Genomic DNA, 20,969 nt, shown 5'->3' on the forward strand with positions numbered 1-20,969 from the left:
TTAACATATTTACAAATATAATATGTATATGTCACGGACATGAATGAGTGAAGCTCTTCAGCATCTTACTATGTTATTTAGGTCCTTCAGACTTTTTTTCAGACTAATGCGCCCAGTAAATGCTTCAGGGGCGCATTAGCATGGCTAAAACCTGTCAGCTTCAGACCCCCCGCCTTTTTAAGCATTTTCCTTAGTTGTCTTTCAGCTGACTCCCCCCTAATTACAGCTCTCTTAACCCCCTGCCATTTTAAGCATTTTTTTAATGTAGATGTAAATTAATATTCAATGTTTTCAGTACAATATGGCCAAGTTATTGTATTTTAATATTGTCATATCAATATGATATATGATATGACTATGATTTGACACAAAGTGCAGCAACAGTGAAAATTAAACATTCTTAAACAAAACAGTAATAATACCACATTCATTTTGCACCCATCATAAGGTTGGGATACTGTGCCCTCCAAAAGTATTGGAACCCTTGGTACTTCACACATTTTAATTTGTTTATGCCATTTTTAAATAAAAGAAATACAAACAAAATGAAGAATAAAAATTTCTAAAATTATCTTCCTCAAACTCAAACTGAAAGCAAATCTCTTAGACTTGATAAAACCTGTAAAAATCAGTTTTATTGCCAATTTTCTTCAAACAAGTCAGGGGATGGAAATGTCTTGGACTTTATTTACATCAGTTATGAAGAAATACAAAAGTTTCTTTCACCAAAACATCAAATCAAGGCTTTCATCTCAAATGTAGTTTCTGTCAAATTGTAACTGAACATTCAGTTCTTCGTTTTAAGAAAATCCTCCTCTACACCATTTCATCGGGAAGCTGGATTTTATATTTTTAATTAATTTATATCAAGTTGTAGAGATTTGTTTTCAGTTTGAGTTAAGGAAGATCATTTTAGAAAAATGTATTTGAAATGGCATTAACAAATTAAAATGTGTGAAATACCAAGTGTTCAATACTTTTGAGGGCAAATGAGAAACGGGTTTTAAAGCGTAACAGTTTGCATCATATGTCATGCTTAGTTCATGTTACAGGGTAACATATGGCACATGTCATAGAATCCAATGCACATTGACCTTGTTTGACCTTTACTTTGGAGACCAAGCATTCAGGACTGTCAAAACTAGTCCATTTAATCATCCTATTAACCTATTCACCTGCTCACTGAATTTCACACAACAGTCCTCCTTCAGCAGTTCCTCCTTCAGCTTCCACCATCTGATCCTTTGACCTCTAACTCTCGTTTTCCTTCACCTCTAAAGTCATCCAACAAACCACCATCCTATGCTGTCTAGCTACACGCTCTTCTGCCATCACCTTACAGTCTCCAATTTCTTTTAACTTGATTCTCTCTCTCTCATATATATATATATATATATATATATATATATATATATATATATATATATATATATATATATATATATATATATACGAGGGCTGTCCATAAAGTATAGGTCCTTTTTATTTTTTTCAAAAACTATATGAATTTCATTCATATGTTTTGAACCCTCGTGCACATGCGTGAGTTTTTCCACGCCTGTCGGTGACGTCATTCGCCTGTGAGCACTCCTTGTGGGAGGAGTCGTCCAGCCCCTCGTCAGAATTCCTTTGTCTGAGAAGTTGCTGAGAGACTGGCGCTTTGTTTGATCAAATTTTTTTCTAAACCTGTGAGACACATCGAAGTGGACATGGTTCGAAAAATTAAGCTGGTTTTCAGTGAAAATTTTAACGTCTGATGAGAGATTTTGAGGTGATTCTGTCGCTTTAAGGACTTCCCACGGTGCGAGACGTCGGATATTGGATATTTATCGGCTGTATCTGTTAATTTTGGCTCTCTGTTGGGACTGTTTACACAGAGACTGCTACCTGCTGCTTTGGACTTTGAACTAATAGTCTTTTTCAAGACTTTTTTACTTTTTTACCTTTTTATTTTTTTTTTTTTACTTTTTTACTTGACTCTACTGGTGGTCGGCTCTCACTGCGGTATTGTATCACTTCTTGTTCCGGAGCACAGCGGTGTTTTTCTGTATCTGTTAGCTGTTTGATCTGCGCAGTTAGATTGATCTAGTTATCTAGATTACGATTTGTTTCCCAGTGTAATCTTTACGTGCCTTAACTAAAGCACTCCTTCTGCTGAATCACCTCTAAATTATTTACACATTATTCGCTTTGCGTGTTTTTAGGAATCCGCTAGCTTAGCGTAGCTACTAGCTCTTAGCCGATTTAGCATGGCGGCTTCTCCTGTCTCTCCCGCACTTTTCTGCTCTGGGTGTGAAATGTTTAGTTATTCCTCGGCCTCCTTTAGCAGTAATGGTACTTGTAATAAGTGTAGCTTATTCGTAGCTTTGGAGGCCAGGCTGGGCGAATTGGAGACTCGGCTCCGCACCGTGGAAAATTCTACAGCTAGCAAGGCCCCTGTAGTCGGTGCGGACCAAGGTAGCTTAGCCGCCGTTAGTTCCCCCCTGGCAGATCCCGAGCAGCCGGGAAAGCAGGCCGACTGGGTGACTGTGAGGAGGAAGCGTAGCCCTAAACAGAAGCCCCGTGTACACCACCAACCCGTTCACATCTCTAACCGTTTTTCCCCACTCGACGACACACCCGCCGAGGATCAAACTCTGGTTATTGGCGACTCTGTTTTGAGAAATGTGAAGTTAGCGACACCAGCAACCATAGTCAATTGTCTTCCGGGGGCCAGAGCAGGCGACATTGAAGGAAATTTGAAACTGCTGGCTAAGGCTAAGCGTAAATTTGGTAAGATTGTAATTCACGTCGGCAGTAATGACACCCGGTTACGCCAATCGGAGGTCACTAAAATTAACATTGAATCGGTGTGTAACTTTGCAAAAACAATGTCGGACTCTGTAGTTTTCTCTGGGCCCCTCCCCAATCAGACCGGGAGTGACATGTTTAGCCGCATGTTCTCCTTGAATTGCTGGCTGTCTGAGTGGTGTCCAAAAAATGAGGTGGGCTTCATAGATAATTGGCAAAGCTTCTGGGGAAAACCTGGTCTTGTTAGGAGAGACGGCAGCCATCCCACTTTGGATGGAGCAGCTCTCATTTCTAGAAATCTGGCCAATTTTCTTAAATCCTCCAAACCGTGACTATCCAGGGTTGGGACCAGGAAGCAGAGTTGTAGTCTTACACACCTCTCTGCAGCTTCTCTCCCCCTGCCATCCCCTCATTACCCCATCCCCGTAGAGACGGTGCCTGCTCCCAGACTACCAATAACCAGCAAAAATCTATTTAAGCATAAAAATTCAAAAAGAAGAAATAATATAGCACCTTCAACTGCACCACAGACTAAAACAGTTAAATGTGGTCTATTAAACATTAGGTCTCTCTCTTCTAAGTCCCTGTTGGTAAATGATATAATAATTGATCAACATATTGATTTATTCTGCCTAACAGAAACCTGGTTACAGCAGGATGAATATGTTAGTTTAAATGAGTCAACACCCCCGAGTCACACTAACTGTCAGAATGCTCGTAGCACGGGCCGGGGTGGAGGATTAGCAGCAATCTTCCATTCCAGCTTATTAATTAATCCAAAACCCAGACAGAGCTTTAATTCATTTGAAAGCTTGTCTCTTAGTCTTGTCCATCCAAATTGGAAGTCCCAAAAACCAGTTTTATTTGTTATTATCTATCGTCCACCTGGTCGTTACTGTGAGTTTCTCTGTGAATTTTCAGACCTTTTGTCTGACTTAGTGCTTAGCTCAGATAAGATAATTATAGTGGGCGATTTTAACATCCACACAGATGCTGAGAATGACAGCCTCAACACTGCATTTAATCTATTATTAGACTCTATTGGCTTTGCTCAAAAAGTAAATGAGTCCACCCACCACTTTAATCATATCTTAGATCTTGTTCTGACTTATGGTATGGAAATAGAAGACTTAACAGTATTCCCTGATAACTCCCTTCTGTCTGATCATTTCTTAATAACATTTACATTTACTCTGATGGACTACCCAGCAGTGGGGAATAAGTTTCATTACACTAGAAGTCTTTCAGAAAGCGCTGTAACTAGGTTTAAGGATATGATTCCTTCTTTATGTTCTCTAATGCCATATACCAACACAGTGCAGAGTAGCTACCTAAACTCTGTAAGGGAGATAGAGTATCTCGTCAATAGTTTTACATCCTCATTGAAGACAACTTTGGATGCTGTAGCTCCTCTGAAAAAGAGAGCTTTAAATCAGAAGTGTCTGACTCCGTGGTATAACTCACAAACTCGTAGCTTAAAGCAGATAACCCGTAAGTTGGAGAGGAAATGGCGTCTCACTAATTTAGAAGATCTTCACTTAGCCTGGAAAAAGAGTCTGTTGCTCTATAAAAAAGCCCTTCGTAAAGCTAGGACATCTTTCTACTCATCACTAATTGAAGAAAATAAGAACAACCCCAGGTTTCTTTTCAGCACTGTAGCCAGGCTGACAAAGAGTCAGAGCTCTATTGAGCTGAGTATTCCATTAACTTTAACTAGTAATGACTTCATGACTTTCTTTGCTAACAAAATTTTAACTATTAGAGAAAAAATTACTCATAACCATCCCAAAGACGTATCGTTATCTTTGGCTGCTTTCAGTGATGCCGGTATTTGGTTAGACTCTTTCTCTCCGATTGTTCTGTCTGAGTTATTCTCATTAGTTACTTCATCCAAACCATCAACATGTTTATTAGACCCCATTCCTACCAGGCTGCTCAAGGAAGCCCTACCATTATTTAATGCTTCGATCTTAAATATGATCAATCTATCTTTGTTAGTTGGCTATGTACCACAGGCTTTTAAGGTGGCAGTAATTAAACCATTACTTAAAAAGCCATCACTTGACCCAGCTATCTTAGCTAATTATAGGCCAATCTCCAACCTTCCTTTTCTCTCAAAAATTCTTGAAAGGGTAGTTGTAAAACAGCTAACTGATCATCTGCAGAGGAATGGTCTATTTGAAGAGTTTCAGTCAGGTTTTAGAATTCATCATAGTACAGAAACAGCATTAGTGAAGGTTACAAATGATCTTCTTATGGCCTCGGACAGTGGACTCATCTCTGTGCTTGTTCTGTTAGATCTCAGTGCTGCTTTTGATACTGTTGACCATAAAATTTTATTACAGAGATTAGAGCATGCCATAGGTATTAAAGGCACTGCGCTGCGGTGGTTTGAATCATATTTGTCTAATAGATTACAATTTGTTCATGTAAATGGGGAATCTTCTTCACAGACTAAAGTTAATTATGGAGTTCCACAAGGTTCTGTGCTAGGACCAATTTTATTCACTTTATACATGCTTCCCTTAGGCAGTATTATTAGACGGTATTGCTTAAATTTTCATTGTTACGCAGATGATACCCAGCTTTATCTATCCATGAAGCCAGAGGACACACACCAATTAGCTAAACTGCAGGATTGTCTTACAGACATAAAGACATGGATGACCTCTAATTTCCTGCTTTTAAACTCAGATAAAACTGAAGTTATTGTACTTGGCCCCACAAATCTTAGAAACATGGTGTCTAACCAGATCCTTACTCTGGATGGCATTACCCTGACCTCTAGTAATACTGTGAGAAATCTTGGAGTCATTTTTGATCAGGATATGTCATTCAAAGTGCATATTAAACAAATATGTAGGACTGCTTTTTTGCATTTACGCAATATCTCTAAAATCAGAAAGGTCTTGTCTCAGAGTGATGCTGAAAAACTAATTCATGCATTTATTTCCTCTAGGCTGGACTATTGTAATTCATTATTATCAGGTTGTCCTAAAAGTTCCCTAAAAAGCCTTCAGTTAATTCAAAATGCTGCAGCTAGAGTACTGACGGGGACTAGAAGGAGAGAGCATATCTCACCCATATTGGCCTCTCTTCATTGGCTTCCTGTTAATTCTAGAATAGAATTTAAAATTCTTCTTCTTACTTATAAGGTTTTGAATAATCAGGTCCCATCTTATCTTAGGGACCTCGTAGTACCATATTACCCCAATAGAGCGCTTCGCTCTCAGACTGCAGGCTTACTTGTAGTTCCTAGGGTTTGTAAGAGTAGAATGGGAGGCAGAGCCTTCAGCTTTCAGGCTCCTCTCCTGTGGAACCAGCTCCCAATTCAGATCAGGGAGACAGACACCCTCTCTACTTTTAAGATTAGGCTTAAAACTTTCCTTTTTGCTAAAGCTTATAGTTAGGGCTGGATCAGGTGACCCTGAACCATCCCTTAGTTATGCTGCTATAGACGTAGACTGCTGGGGGGTTCCCATGATGCACTGTTTCTTTTTCTTTTTGCTCTGTATGCACCACTCTGCATTTAATCATTAGTGATCGATCTCTGCTCCCCTCCACAGCATGTCTTTTTCCTGGTTCTCTCCCTCAGCCCCAACCAGTCCCAGCAGAAGACTGCCCCTCCCTGAGCCTGGTTCTGCTGGAGGTTTCTTCCTGTTAAAAGGGAGTTTTTCCTTCCCACTGTAGCCAAGTGCTTGCTCACAGGGGGTCGTTTTGACCGTTGGGGTTTTACATAATTATTGTATGGCCTTGCCTTACAATATAAAGCGCCTTGGGGCAACTGTTTGTTGTGATTTGGCGCTATATAAAAAAAATTGATTGATTGATTGATTGATATTCCACTGTTAAAGGAGATTTTTTTAATGAAAGACGTGCGGACGGGTCCGCGCGTTGGGACGCAGCCGGCGCAGTGCGGCGGCACAGGAAAAACACCTCCGTGTTGATAACCATTTGTAAAATCCAGGCGGCTTTTGATGGCTTTCAGTGGAGTGAGTATATGAGAAATTGTTTAACAGCTGGACATGTTCCAACTTGTCCTTAAGGCTTCCAACAGAGGTGTTTTTCCTGTGGCGGAGTGTCGCGGCGGCTGCGAGCCGACGCGCGGACCCGTCCGCACGTCTTTCATTACAAAAATCTCCTTTAACAGTGGAATATCCGGATAAAATGCTGAAACCGACTTCTTCTGAAACTTCTCTGTTCTCCCACGACGTCCTGGATCAATAGAGCCTGAAATGTGAAGGTTTTCAGCTTGAAACAGGCTGATGACGCCACCTGAGAGCGCTGCGCGACGTCTCGCACCGTGGGAAGTCCTTAAAGCGACAGAATCACCTCAAAATCTCTCATCAGCCGTTAAAATTTTCACTGAAAACCAGCTTAATTTTTCGAACCATGTCCACTTCGATGTGTCTCACAGGTTTAGAAAAAATTTTGATCAAACAAAGCGCCAGTCTCTCAGCAACTTCTCAGACAAAGGAATTCCGACGAGGGGCTGGACGACTCCTCCCACAAGGAGTGCTCACAGGCGAATGACGTCAACGACAGGCGTGGAAAAACTCACGCATGCGCACGAGGGTTCAAGCATGTCTGACGTAAAAACATATGAATGAAATCCATATAGTTTTTGAAAAAAATAAAAAGGACCTATACTTTATGGACAGACCTCGTGTATATATATATATATATATATATATATATATATATATATATATATATATATATAAACACACACACACACACACACACACACACACACACACACACACACACACACACACACACACACACACACACAGTGGGGTAAAAAAGTATTTAGTCAGTCCCTAATTGTGCAAGTTCTCCTGTTTAGAAAGATAAGAGAGGTCTGTAATTTTCATCATTGGTGCACTTCAATTGTGAGAGACAAAATGAGAAAAAAATTCCAGGAAATCACACTGTGATTAAAGAATTTATTTGTAAATTATTATAATTGGTCAATCACAAACAAGCAAGATTTCTGGCTCTCACAGACCTGTAACTTCTTCTTTAAGAAGCTCTTCTGTCCTCCACCTGTATTAATGGCACCTGTTTGAACTCGTTATCTGTATAAAAGACACCTGTCCACAGTCTCAAACTGTCAGACTCCAAACTCAACCATGGCCAAGACCAAAGAGCTGTTGAAGGACACCAGGAAGAAAATTGTAAATGTGCACCAGGCTGGGACGAGTGAATCTACAATAGTCAAGCAGGTTGGTGTGAATAAATCAACTCTGGGAGCAATTGTAAGAAAATGGAAGACATACAAGGCCATTGATAATCTCCCTCGATCTGGGGCTCCACGCAAAATGTCATCCTGTGGGGTCAAAATGATCATGAGAAAGGTGACCAAAAATCCCAGAATTACATGGAGGGACCTGATGAATGACCTGCAGAGAGCTGGGACCAAAGGAACAAAAGCTACAGACTACGCAGAGAGGGACTCAAATCCTGCAGTGCCAGGCTTGTCCCCCTGCTTAAGCCAATACATGTCCAAGCCCGTCTGAAGTTTGCCAGAGAGCAATATGGATGATTGAAGATATATCTGCTATTTTGCTCATAATTAGCTTTGCATGCTAACAATGTTAAAAGTTATTAAATTGTATAAAATGTTTTGTGTTTATTATTTTGAAAAAGTAACAAATGTTTAGAAGTATTACGAATTAGGTACTGTATGGATTGAATAAAGTTGATTTTAGGTTCTGGTGTGATATTTCTGCCATAATGTGTTAAATGGATTTATCATGATGTCAAATAAATGAAATGTGTATGCTTATGCTTTGATGGGTGTTTCATTAATTTATGATGGTTTTGAAATGATACAATATTATATGGGTTGATTAAGGATTGTAATATGTGTTTATGATTAATTGTATTGACCATGTGTAACTGCTGACATGTGTTGTTAATTTCCTGTAGGTAAGCCTGGCATTGACCACTTTGAATAAAGTCATTATTTGATGCCGGCATGATGCTTATGCTATAATATGTTTAAGGATCTGATATTTTGCTAAAGTGCACGTAATCTTTTGGAAATGCTTTGGATGATTTATCATGCAGTTGGAATAATGTTACATCATTATAAACTGTTCAAATGTATTACTGTTGTTGACTGAACTTTGATATGATCTTTTTCTGTTGACTCCCTGGAACTGAAACTTTTGACTGTTAAGAGGACAATCAGACACCACCACACCTCCACTATGCTATCTTTCCCCCCAATTTCCTGAAGTCCGTTCATGTCACACCCCGGCCTTGCCCCGGCTGCCAGTTAGAAGATGGTAACACCCCAAGTGAACTAAACTGAAACATATGAAGACTGTGGGTTTCCAGATTTCGGGGTTCTTTGCTGACACACAACCTGTTGGTATCATTGTTGCATAATAAAGTGTGTTGCATTGAACCTACCCTACACTTGCTTGTTGACAGTCTGCTGATCTGTTGTGCTGTATTCTTCAATAAACCCTTTAAGGTCTGTATAAGTGCAAATTGAATCCTGAGTTTTTTTGTGTCTCTCATGGTTCACGAACACTCAAGGAACACTTCCAGGTCCTTTGGGATGTGGGAAAGGGTGTTATCCTCAACATGATCCAGAAGAGGATTGGGAGAATATCATGTGGTCAGATGAAACCAAAATAGAACTTTTAGGTAAAAACTCAACTAGTCATGTTTGGAGGAAGACAAATGCTGAGTTGCATCCCAAGAACACCATACCTACTGTGAAACATGGGGGTGGAAACATCATGCTTTGGGGTTGTTTTTCTGCAAAGGGGACAGGACGACTGATCCATGTTAAGGGAAAAATGAATGGCGCCATGCATCATGAGATTTTAAGCCAAAACCTCCTTCCATCAGTGAGAGCACTGAAGATGCAACATGGCTGGGTCTTCCCACATGACAATAATCCCAAACACACCACTCAGGCAACAAAGGAGTGGCTCCGTAAAATGTATTTCAAAGTCCTGGAGTGGCCAAGCCAATCCCCAGACGTCAACCCCATAGAAAATTTGTGGAGGGAGTTGAAAGCCCATGTTGCCCAGTGACAGCCCCAAAACATCACTGCTCTAGAGGAGATCTGCATGGAGGAATGGGCCAAAATAGCAGCTACAGTGTGTGAAAACCTGGTGAAGACTTACAGGAAACGTTTGACCTCTGTCGTTTCCAACAAAGATTATGTTACAAAGTATTGAGTTGAACTTTTGTTATTGACCAAATACTTATTTTCCACCATAATTTACAAATAAATTCTTTAAAAATCCTACAATGTGATTTCCTGAATTTTTTTTCCCTCATTTTGTCTCTCATAGTTGAAGTGTACAATGATAAAAATTACAGACCTCTCTCATCTTTCTTAGTAGGAAAACTTGCACAATCAGAGACTGACTAAATACTTTTTTACCCCACTGTGTGTGTATGTGTGTGTGTATATATATATATATATATATATATATATATATATATATATATATATATATATATATACATACACACACACACACAAGGTCTGTTAGAAAAGTATCCAACCTTTTGATTTTTTTCAAAAACCTGATGGGTTTGAATCACGTGTGCTTGCATGAGCCAACCTTGAACCTTCGTGCGCATGCGTGAATTTTTCACGCCTGTCAATTGCGTCATTTCCTGGTAAGCAGCCTTTGTGTGAGGTGTGTGTCGTGCGCTCGGTGTTTTTTCATTCCAAGGATAAAGATGGAACGACTGGAGCAGCGCGACTGCATCAAATTTTGCCAGAAACTGGGCGACAGCCAGGTGGAAACCATTCCGATTATTCAGACGGCTTTCTGTGACAATCCTATGGGCATCACACAGATTAAGGAGTGGTACAGGCGGTTTAAAGACGTCTGCACAATGGTGGAGAGCGAGCCGCGCTCCGGGCGGCCATCAACATGCTGAAATGACCAGATCATTTCCAAAGTAGACGCTGTGGTGATGTGGAACCGTCGTGTGACTATCCGAGAAACTGTGGAAGAAGTGGACATCAGCACTTTTTTGGCACATTCCACTGTGACAGAAGATTTGGCCATGAAAAGAGTTGCAGCGAAATTCATGCCTATGGCTTCGGCACGAAGCTGATGGAGCAAAAGCGCCACTGTGTTGAAGCCTCACAGGACATGTTGTGACATGCTCACCTCTTCCACCATTTCTCGGATAGTCACATGACTGAAAAGCCACTGAAAGCCGTCTGAATCTTCCGAATGGTGGAAGAGGTGAGCATCATTTTTCAGAGTCCAGCATGTCCTGTGAGAATTCAACACGGAGGCGCTTTTGCTCCGTCAGCAGTTTTGTGCCAAAGCCATCAGCATGAATTTCGCTGCAACTCTTTTCATGGCCAAATCTTCTATCACTGGAATGTGGCGAAAAAGTGCTGATGTCCACCTCTTCCTCAATTTCTCGGATAGTCACAATGGTCCCACATCACCACAGCGTTCACTTTGGAAATGATCTGGTCATTTCAGCATGTTAATGTCCGACCGGAGCGCGGCGCGCTCTCCACTGTTGTGCGGATGTCTTTAAACCGGTTGTACCGCTCCATAATCTGTGTGAGGCTCATAGCATCGTCACTGAAAGCCGTCTGAATAATCCGAATGGTTTCCACCTGGCTGTCACCCAGTTTGTGGCTAAATTTGATGCAGTCGCACTGCTCCAGTCGTTCCGCCATTTCCTTGCAAAGAAAAAATGACTAGAGACTCCACCCATCCTCACACAAAGGCTGCTTACAAGCAAATGGCGCAACCGACAGGCGTGAAAAAAACACGCATGCGCACGGAGGTTCAAGGTTGGCTCATGCAAGCACACGTGATTCAAATCCATCAGGTTTTTGAAAAAATAAAAAGGTCGGATACTTTTCTAACAGACATCGTATATGAAAATCAGATGATGCAGTGGTCTTTCATTGAGATCAATGATGGAACTTGTGGACCCACACATGGAGTGGCTCCATTACTCCATTAAACCTACATGTGCCCTGTTAATCACCAAATAGGTTTATTTTTTAGATCTTGCTGATTAAAAGTAGACATTCACAAACTTATTCCATCACTGACAGCCCACAGTGCAGAAGATGCGATTATTAAAATAAGGTTCAAAACCTACAGCTAAAATCTGGGATCTGGTTTATCACCCATATAGTATACTGAATGCAATCTGGAAATAGAAGAATGTTGTAAAGCCAAGATTTGTCTTCGGATACAGACAGTTGTGACCATTGTGGACATATCTGCCAATTGTGAAAGCAATGATGTTGTTGTCAGAGTGACACAAATCCATCTGCATTGATTTCTGTTGAAATGATGGAAAGCGTTTCATGCGAATGCACGGCAGTCCTCTGTGGCTATTTTGTGTGTGTAAGAGAGAGTGAGAGACTGTAAAATAGGGTTAAAACAGAAGATGTAGAGGATGGGTTCCTATTGGAGGCAGAAAACCCCAGCTTAAGCGAGTATAAGTCCTACCACAGATTTGTTTCATCAGCTCGTCAGGCAGGTAGATGAGCAATTAGTTAAATTACCTGTTTCAGGTGGAAGTACTACATTGCAGGGCTTTTAATCACTGAAGCCGGGCTTTCCAGCCTCTAGTCACTATGCATTTTATTTTATCAGCTTTTAAGTGCTGTCAAAGTGAAATCATGAAAATACATAAATGAATGCTCCTACAAATGGATTTTAAAGAAAGATATAGTTTGTTTACCTTGAACTGAAGGCCCGGCACGATGTGCCTTAAAAGCCTGACAGCATTCAGTGAGTTAGTGTGCAATGCTTTAATGTCCATCCATGCATCAGATTAAAAATGAATAGAGATTGATAGAGTATCCTGGGAAAAATTGGAAAGATTCAGAATGGTACCTACCATCTCATTTCTCTAGCTTTACAGCATACTGCTGTATTTATATTCATACATTCTAATCCAATTACATTTTTTCCGTGAATCTGATTGGTTAAGCATGTGAGATTTGAGACCGTATAATATCGGGGTAACAGTGGCAAAATATTCGACCGTTTCACATTTGGTTGTACTCCGTGCCCTGACGAGATGTCATTCCTGTTGAATGTCATTCCTGTCCTCCGCGCCATTGCATGCGCAATATTGTTGGGATGCAGAACTGTCGATTTATGAGACGAGACGCACAATTCGACAGAACACCGGCTGCGTGCGTTGCTAGCTGACAGCAAGAGAAAGTCGCGTACTGCCGACGCCAAAATGGGTGAATTTAAGCTACCATACAAAATTATTGATGTGGATTCTAATACAGAATTACCATTTCACATTTGATGGATTTTCACGTTTGATGGATTACTCCAAACCCTGACCGCTGTTGGAGCGACGCTGCCGTGGCTTGATGGTAATCCTCGCCGACTGAATTACCTGCAGAAAAATAAATCGTGCAAACGATGGAATTGAATTAGAATGGGAATATCCCCCATGTCTGATGATTTGCGGATGTTCATGCTGTTATACAGTCGCAAATAGCCATTTTACGGCTCCGCTAATGCCGCCGGTAAAGCTCTATTTGCGACCATATAACCAGCATGAACTAGGGAGGGCTGTTATTTAAAAATGTTTTGAAATCTATAATTTTTTTCATGGAATATGGAAATACACATGGAATAAACCATAACAGTATAATTTTTGGGTCATTTGGTTCCAAAAACCCATATGGACGGAGCGTCAGAACATTTCAAGTAACGCGTGTGTCGTATATGTGCTGTTCACGTAGAAACCACTCTGTTGCTTATAATTAGTTCATTCTTCATACAGTAGTGTTCAGAATAACAGTAGTGCTATGTGACTAAAAAGATTAATCCAGGTTTTGAGTATATTTCTTATTGTTACATGGGAAACAAGGTACCAGTAGATTCAGTAGATTCTCACAAATCCAACAAGACCAAGCATTCATGATATGCACACTCTTAAGGCTATGAAATTGGGCTATTAGTAAAAAAAAAAGTAGAAAAGGGGGTGTTCACAATAATAGTAGCATCTGCTGTTGACGCTACAAACTCAAAACGATTATGTTCAAACTGTTTTCTTTAGTAATCCTGTGAATCACTAAACTAGTATTTAGTTGTATAACCACAGTTTTTCATGATTTCTTCACATCTGCGAGGCATTAATTTTGTTGATTTGGAACCAAGATTTTGCTTGTTTACTAGTGTGCTTGGGGTCATTGTCTTGTTGAAACACCCATTTCAAGGGCATGTCCTCTTCAGCATAAGGCAACATGACCTCTTCAAGTATTTTGACATATCCAAACTGATCCATGATACCTGGTATGCGATATATAGGCCCAACACCACAGTATGAGAAACATTCCCATATCATGGTGCTTGCACCACCATGCTTCACTGTCTTCACTTCACTAACCCAGAGGGAGTTTGCCGGGGATTCTTGCAAATAAATTAGCTTCACACAGGCGTCTTCTAACTGTCACAGCACTTACAGGTAACTCCAGTCTTTGATCATCCTGGAGCTGATTGATGGTTGAGCTTTTGCCATTCTGGTTATTCTTCTATCCATTTTGATGTTGTTTTCCATTTTCTTCCACACGTCTCCATTTTTTTTGTCCATTTTAAAGCATTGGAGATCATTGTAGATGAACAGCCTATAATTTTTTGCACCTGCGTATAAGTTTCCCCCTCTCCATCAAACTACGCTGTTCTTCTGAACAATGTCTTGAACATCCCATTTTCCTCAGGCTTTCAAAGAGAAAAGCATGTTCAACAGGTGCTGGCTTCATCCTTAAATAGGGGACACCTGATTCACACCTGTTTGTTCCACAAAATTGACGAACTCACTGACTGAATGCCACACTACTATTATTGTGAACACCCCCTTTTCTACTTTTTTTTTTACTAATAGCCCAATTTCATAGCCTTAAGAGTGTGCATATCATGAATGCTTGGTCTTGTTGGATTTGTGAGAATTTATTGAATCTACTGGTACCTTGTTTCCCATGTAACAATAAGAAATATACTCAAAACCTGGATTAATCTTTTTAGTCACATAGCACTATTATTATTCTGAACACTACTGTATGTGATGATTATACTCAACTGATGTTCCTGAAATAAAAACTGCATAGATTTTGTTACATTTGATCGTAACGTGACTGAAATTTGTTTTTTTTGTCAGTTACTCTTAAAAAAAACACCAGATAGGCTTATTGTTACTATAGAAGTTGAATATAAACTTTGAGTCAAGCAACATTTGGAGCCAAATTTCAAGTTTCTTGGTGCAGTGGTTCTCAAGATATTACATTTTTGTCGATATTTTTGGCGATTTCTGAACCCGATATCTTCACTGGTTCCGTCCATATGGGTTTTTGGAACCAGATGACCCAAAATCTATCCTGCTATGGTTTATTCTGTGTATATTTCCATATTCCATGCAAACATTTATAGATTTCTGCAAATCGTCAGACACAACAGGGTTATTCCGTAATTAGAAGTCATATGCACTCATTGTAATCAAAGCTACTGGTCATGTTTGTCTTTTCCAGGGAGAAAAAAGAAAGTTCTAACACTTGTGGTGAGGTTATTTTTGCTGTTTTGTCTGGTTAAAAAATACCCAGAACACATTTGTAAAGATATTTCAACAGCAGCACAGAGGAGCACAAAAGTCACTGGGAAACAAAATGCCAAGTATTAAAAAGGTAAATGGGTAAACCAACCAGGTGAGCTGGTCTCAACATTGCCCTGGTTGTACTAACCTAGAGCAAGTTGAAGATGACGCCACTGTCTTCTTGGTGAGTCTGCTACCTAGTTCTGCCTACAGCACCCCCTTAATGTTGTGGCATTGAAGTACAGTCACGGATGTCATGGCACGAAAGCATGTGAATGGTTGAGGCTCAAATTGGTTGCCTCTTTCAAATTAAAACTTTTCCACAAAGCTGAAAGGAAATAACTCTCTGCATATGACCCAAAATGAGACAAAGCTGTGATTGCAAATTCACCATTGAAGTCTTCTGCCATGTTGAATAAAAGGCTGCCTTTCCTTGATTGATTATTCCGCCTGTTATCCAACTGTCCCAGTGGCCCATCATGACCCAGAGGAGGAAACAGGCAGAAATAGTAGTTGGGTGGTCTCAGACATCCAGGAATTGTCAGCTTTGTTGTCCCATCCATTTAACTGGCAGCAGAATGGATTTGCATGTGCTCTTTGCTGCCATCCCTCGGCACCACTCTTACACGGCTCCCCCACAGACTGACGTGATTATACAAAGTGCACCTGCTGAAATGAGACATGCCAAAATGCTCCGTGGAGTATCTCCCTCAAGATCTCCATCAATCACCTTTGGGAGCATGTTAAGCTTCCCTCAGGCAGGAGTCTCACCTCTTCCTTTTGGAGGAAACCTCAGCATGCCACAATGCCCTTGGAGTCACTCATCAGGTGGTGCACAGAGAGGGCAAAAATCTGTTTTAGTATTCTTATTGAAGCGGTTCTGCTTGGCATTATGAATATTCTCCAGATGATGGGTTAAAAACCCAAGAGTTTCTCTGTGTTCAGACTAGGCATACGATCTACACATACCACTGTCCCTGGGTACCGATCATGTTGTTGCACTGCACCACTTCCAGCACAAACGTGGACAATGTCTGTTTATTGAAGGTCAACATTCCAGGAAAAGCCTGGTGTACATTTAATCAACTAAGTCAAGTCACTGGATGAGCACCACCAGACATCAAAAAAATAAACACCCATGTGGACAGCACTAGAGTAACACAAATGATGTGCCCTTTGGTGTGAATATGGCCACTCCATTTTGGAACATGTGGGTCCAGAAAGTAGAGCCAGCAAAAGAACTGGTCGTGGAGCAGATAATGGAAAAAAGTAATGCATTTGGTACAAGCACCAAGTTTGGCGTGGTGATTCTCATGATATTACTCAGCATAGCTGATCAACTGACAGCTTGAAAATTCAAGATTATGTCCACTTTCCCTGGCCACCAAAATTACTTATTGAAAAATTTTTTTTTGCTTAGATATGACTCTAATTCATTGATACATTATATTTGTTTATTATTTTATATTTGGTATTTTATTTTGCTTATGTGCCAAATTACAGTGAAGTTTATTACCTCCACCGACAAAGCTGAAGAAGGTTGTGTTATCGCCTCTGTTTGCCTGTCTGAAGAGCCTGAAACCCACAATTTTTCATGTATCGTTATAATTTTTTTTTTACTGAAGGTCCTGATAGACAAGAAGTGATTCCATTTTAAAGGCCAAATCAGGAAAAATCCCCATCTTTAAAGGTCCCTTCACACATTGTGCGAATTTGGTCAATTTGCGCATAAAGTGAGCATGAAGCAGGAATTGTGTGCAAAACGTGTAAAATTGTAGCTGTCTCGTACACCTGTTGCTACATCTATTTGGGCACACCAGTGGCGCAAATAGATGTAGAAACATCTGGGTTCGCACAGCGCTGAGTGCGCTGTGTGAACCCATCGATCCCTCTTGCAGCAGGTCTCGGCCAATTTCCAGGTGACACACACGAACATCTCACACTGCTTGTTTGGCACTTTGGGATAAATTTCACTGCCAGCACGACAATGATTGTCTGCTGACTGTTGTTGTGTTAATAGTATCGATGGCCACATGTTTTCTAAGTGCCCTACGAGTGTGGCTTTGGTGTGTGCAATAAACTGACAGGAGGTGTGGCCACCGACAGAAGCAGCTGTGGAGATCGGTCGTTCTGGACATCCCAGCTGGACAACATGTACTGTGTGTGGACAGACATGGACTAACAACTGCCCGCTGTGACGCACGTGTGTCTGCTTGCTGTCATGACGTGGACATAAATAAAAACATATCACTTGGCAGCGGGCTGCAGTGAATGACTGCGCGCATGCACGCTGCAGCACATGGACAGGCTGCCCCCAGGTTGAAATGGACCATCAGATCATAACACACCGGGCAATCTGACTGTCACGTCACCCACGTGAGCTCTGTTCCACAGTGTAAGTCCTGCGGCACGCCAGCAGGACACACATGCGGGCCTGCGTCAGCAGATGTGGACATGATCAGAGCACACTGCTTCTTATTCATGTCATTTCATAACTGTATGTCAGTGACCATGGGTCATCTACAGACGAACAGACATATCATATTTGTATTGTCCGCTTGATAAATGTGGTGTTTTTATATGGTGTGTGATTTTATTTATTTTTTAAATATGTCCATGTCCTTTCTGATATCAGACAGTTCCATGCAAATTTTACAGGACAGTGACGGTAGCTCAGTGGTAAAGTTTCTGACAGAGCTTTTGGAAGGTGCGGTTCAATTCCTGTGGGTGGCATTTAATTTTTTTATTTCAACCACATCGCACAGCTGCTGTGAAAAGCTGCTGTGTTCCCGCATGCAAGGAACCATTGCAGCATGTATTTTTTTTATTTTTTTTTTTATAATCTTTTCTTCACAGCAGCTGCACGATGTGGTTACACATCGTGCAGCTGCTGGCACTGTTTCCCATGTGCATGAACCGTTGCACCGGCATCGTGCATGCCTGCCCATCAGTGCGATGTTTCGTGGTGCACTCATACAAGCTCTAACGCCGTGAGTCGCCCTGAGTTGTACGTATTCGAACTATGTGTGAAGGGGCCTGAAACACTGAACAAATTTTCAAAAATTCATAACTCTGTCAAGATCAAATTTCTTTCATACGAGGTCTGTCAATAAAGTATAGGTCCTTTTTATTTTTTTCAAAAACTATATGGATTTCATTCATATGTTTTTACGTCAGACATGCTTGAACCCTCGTGCACATGCGTGAGTTTTTCCACGCCTGTCGGTGACGTCATTCACCTGTGAGCACTCCTTGTGGGAGGAGTCATCCAGCCCCTCGTCGGAATTCCTTTGTCTGAGAAGTTGCTGAGAGACTGGCGCTTTGTTTGATCAAAATTTTTTCTAAACCTGTGAGGCACATCGACATGGACATGGTTCGAAAAATTAAGCTGGTTTTCGGTGAAAATTTTAACGGCTGATGAGAGATTTTGAGGTGATACTGTCGCTTTAAGGACTTCCCACAGAGCGGGACGTCGCGCAGCGGTCCCAGGCGCCGTCGTCAGCCTGTTTCAAGCTGAAAACCTCCACATTTCAGGCTCTATTGATCCAGGACATCGTGAGAGAACAGAGAAGTTTCAGAAGAAGTCGGTTTCAGCATTTTATCCGGATATTCCACTGTTAAAGGAGATTTTTTTTAATGAAAGACGTGCGGACGGGTCCGCGCGTCGGGACGCAGCCGGCGCAGTGCGGCGGCACAGGAAAAACACCTCCGTGTTGATAACCATTTGTAAAATCCAGGCGGCTTTTAATGGCTTTCAGTGGAGTGAGTATATGAGAAAGCTGGACATGTTCCAACTTGCCTTTAAGGCTTCCAACAGAGGTGTTTTTCCTGTGGCGGAGCGTCGCGGCGGCTGCGAGCCGACGCTGCAATCCGCCCACACGTCTTTCATTAAAAAAAAATCTCCTTTAACAGTGGAATATCCGGATAAAATGCTGAAACCGACTTCTTCTGAAACTTCTCTGTTCTCTCACGACGTCCTGGATCAATAGAGCCTGAAATGTGGAGGTTTTCAGCTTGAAACAGGCTGACGACGGCGCCTGGGACCGCTGCACGACATCCCGCTCTGTGGGAAGTCCTTAAAGCGACAGTATCACCTCAAAATCTCTCATCAGCCGTTAAAATTTTCACCGAAAACCAGCTTAATTTTTCGAACCGTGTCCACTTCGATGTGCCTCACAGGTTTAGAAAAAATTTTGATCAAACAAAGCGCCAGTCTCTCAGCAACTTCTCAGACAAAGGAATTCCGACGAGGGGCTGGACGACTCCTCCCACAAGGAGTGCTCACAGGCGAATGACGTCACCGACAGGCGTGGAAAAACTCACACATGCGCACGAGGGTTCAAGCATATCTGACGTAAAAACATATGAATGAAATCCATATAGTTTTTGAAAAAAATAAAAAGGACCTATACTTTATTGACAGCCCTCGTATTTCAGAGTATTATGTAGGATGGTATCCTTTACTGACTGAAAGTTTGATCTGGATCTGATCAGATTATAGATTTGGGGCCATTTAAATTTATCATTGAAAACTCCATTTAATGTATTATTTATATCTCATCCAAAAGTGCCTCAATCACTCATTTGTGACAATGAGGTGCAAACAGGCACTCTCATTGAACAGACTAAGTTTAATCTACATCTGATCCATATTGCGGATTTTGCAGATATTTGATTTTACCATTGAAAAGTCCATTTTGACCTTGAAAATTTCTTCTAAGGTAAAAATTTGGAGAATTGGAAACTAGTGCTGGTGGAGGTTTGAAAGCACGTTTTGGAAGTGCTAACACCTTTTAATAGGCCTATATAGAGTCAGTTCAAGAGATGAAATGTTGAATATATTGTGTTGGAATTTTTAATATTTGCAGGCAATGTGGACAAATGGCAATATATACCACTAAGTGACATATTGCTGTTGGAACATCAAAAAATAAAGATCACACAAATAAGTAATGACATTTTTGTGAGGAGAAAAAAGATTTTGTGGTCGATTTGGCAGCCATCATAAAATTGGGCACCATCTTGGATTTCAATGATGCTGTAAAAACAGATCCATTGTGATTGGAGCATTTCAATGCAAAAAGTACATTTTTTTTTAGCAGGTCATTTTGGTGGCCAACTTGAAAAATGACTAGATTAGTTAAGTACCATCCACATGCCAAATTTAGTGCTTGTACCAGCATTTGCATGATTTTGCAGCTTCTATGACTCAACCAGAATGGATCAGAAATGATGTACATGGGGGGAAAAAAGGGGAGAGGCCTGAAGAGGGTGGGGTTTGAAGACACATGGACCCACACAGATGTGGGAAGAGCTGAGCAGAAAGATACGGCGCATCCAGTGTCTCATAACCATAGCTGAGGCAAATGTGGGCTTTTCACCTTCCCGTCACCCTGGGTCTACAACCTTCAGGCCACAGGACATGCTGCTCACACATGCATCAATTACCTCCATCGATTTTGCTGCAGCTCATGAATAATTCTACATGTTTGCCAGGAGTGTATTTAGTGGTTCAATAATTTACAGCACATTGCTCAGAAAGAAAAAGGAGATAACAGGACAGTGACCTGCATCATGGGCATCTAATCATACGC

At 41.1% G+C, this 20,969-nt stretch overlaps 1 long non-coding RNA gene across 1 annotated transcript in view; it reads right to left on the reverse strand.

Moving 5' to 3' along the window:
* The window catches only part of LOC117529768, a 482,119-nt gene extending 461,756 nt beyond the window's left edge, over positions 1-20,363 (reverse strand). The window contains exon 1 of the long non-coding RNA XR_004566096.1: positions 20,319-20,363. This is a non-coding gene — a long non-coding RNA (uncharacterized LOC117529768). The remainder of the gene's footprint in view (positions 1-20,318) is intronic.
* Between the last annotated feature and the right edge of the window lie 606 nt (positions 20,364-20,969).

Source organism: Thalassophryne amazonica, chromosome 17 (assembly GCF_902500255.1).
Source record: "Thalassophryne amazonica chromosome 17, fThaAma1.1, whole genome shotgun sequence".
Lineage (NCBI taxonomy): Eukaryota > Metazoa > Chordata > Actinopteri > Batrachoidiformes > Batrachoididae > Thalassophryne > Thalassophryne amazonica.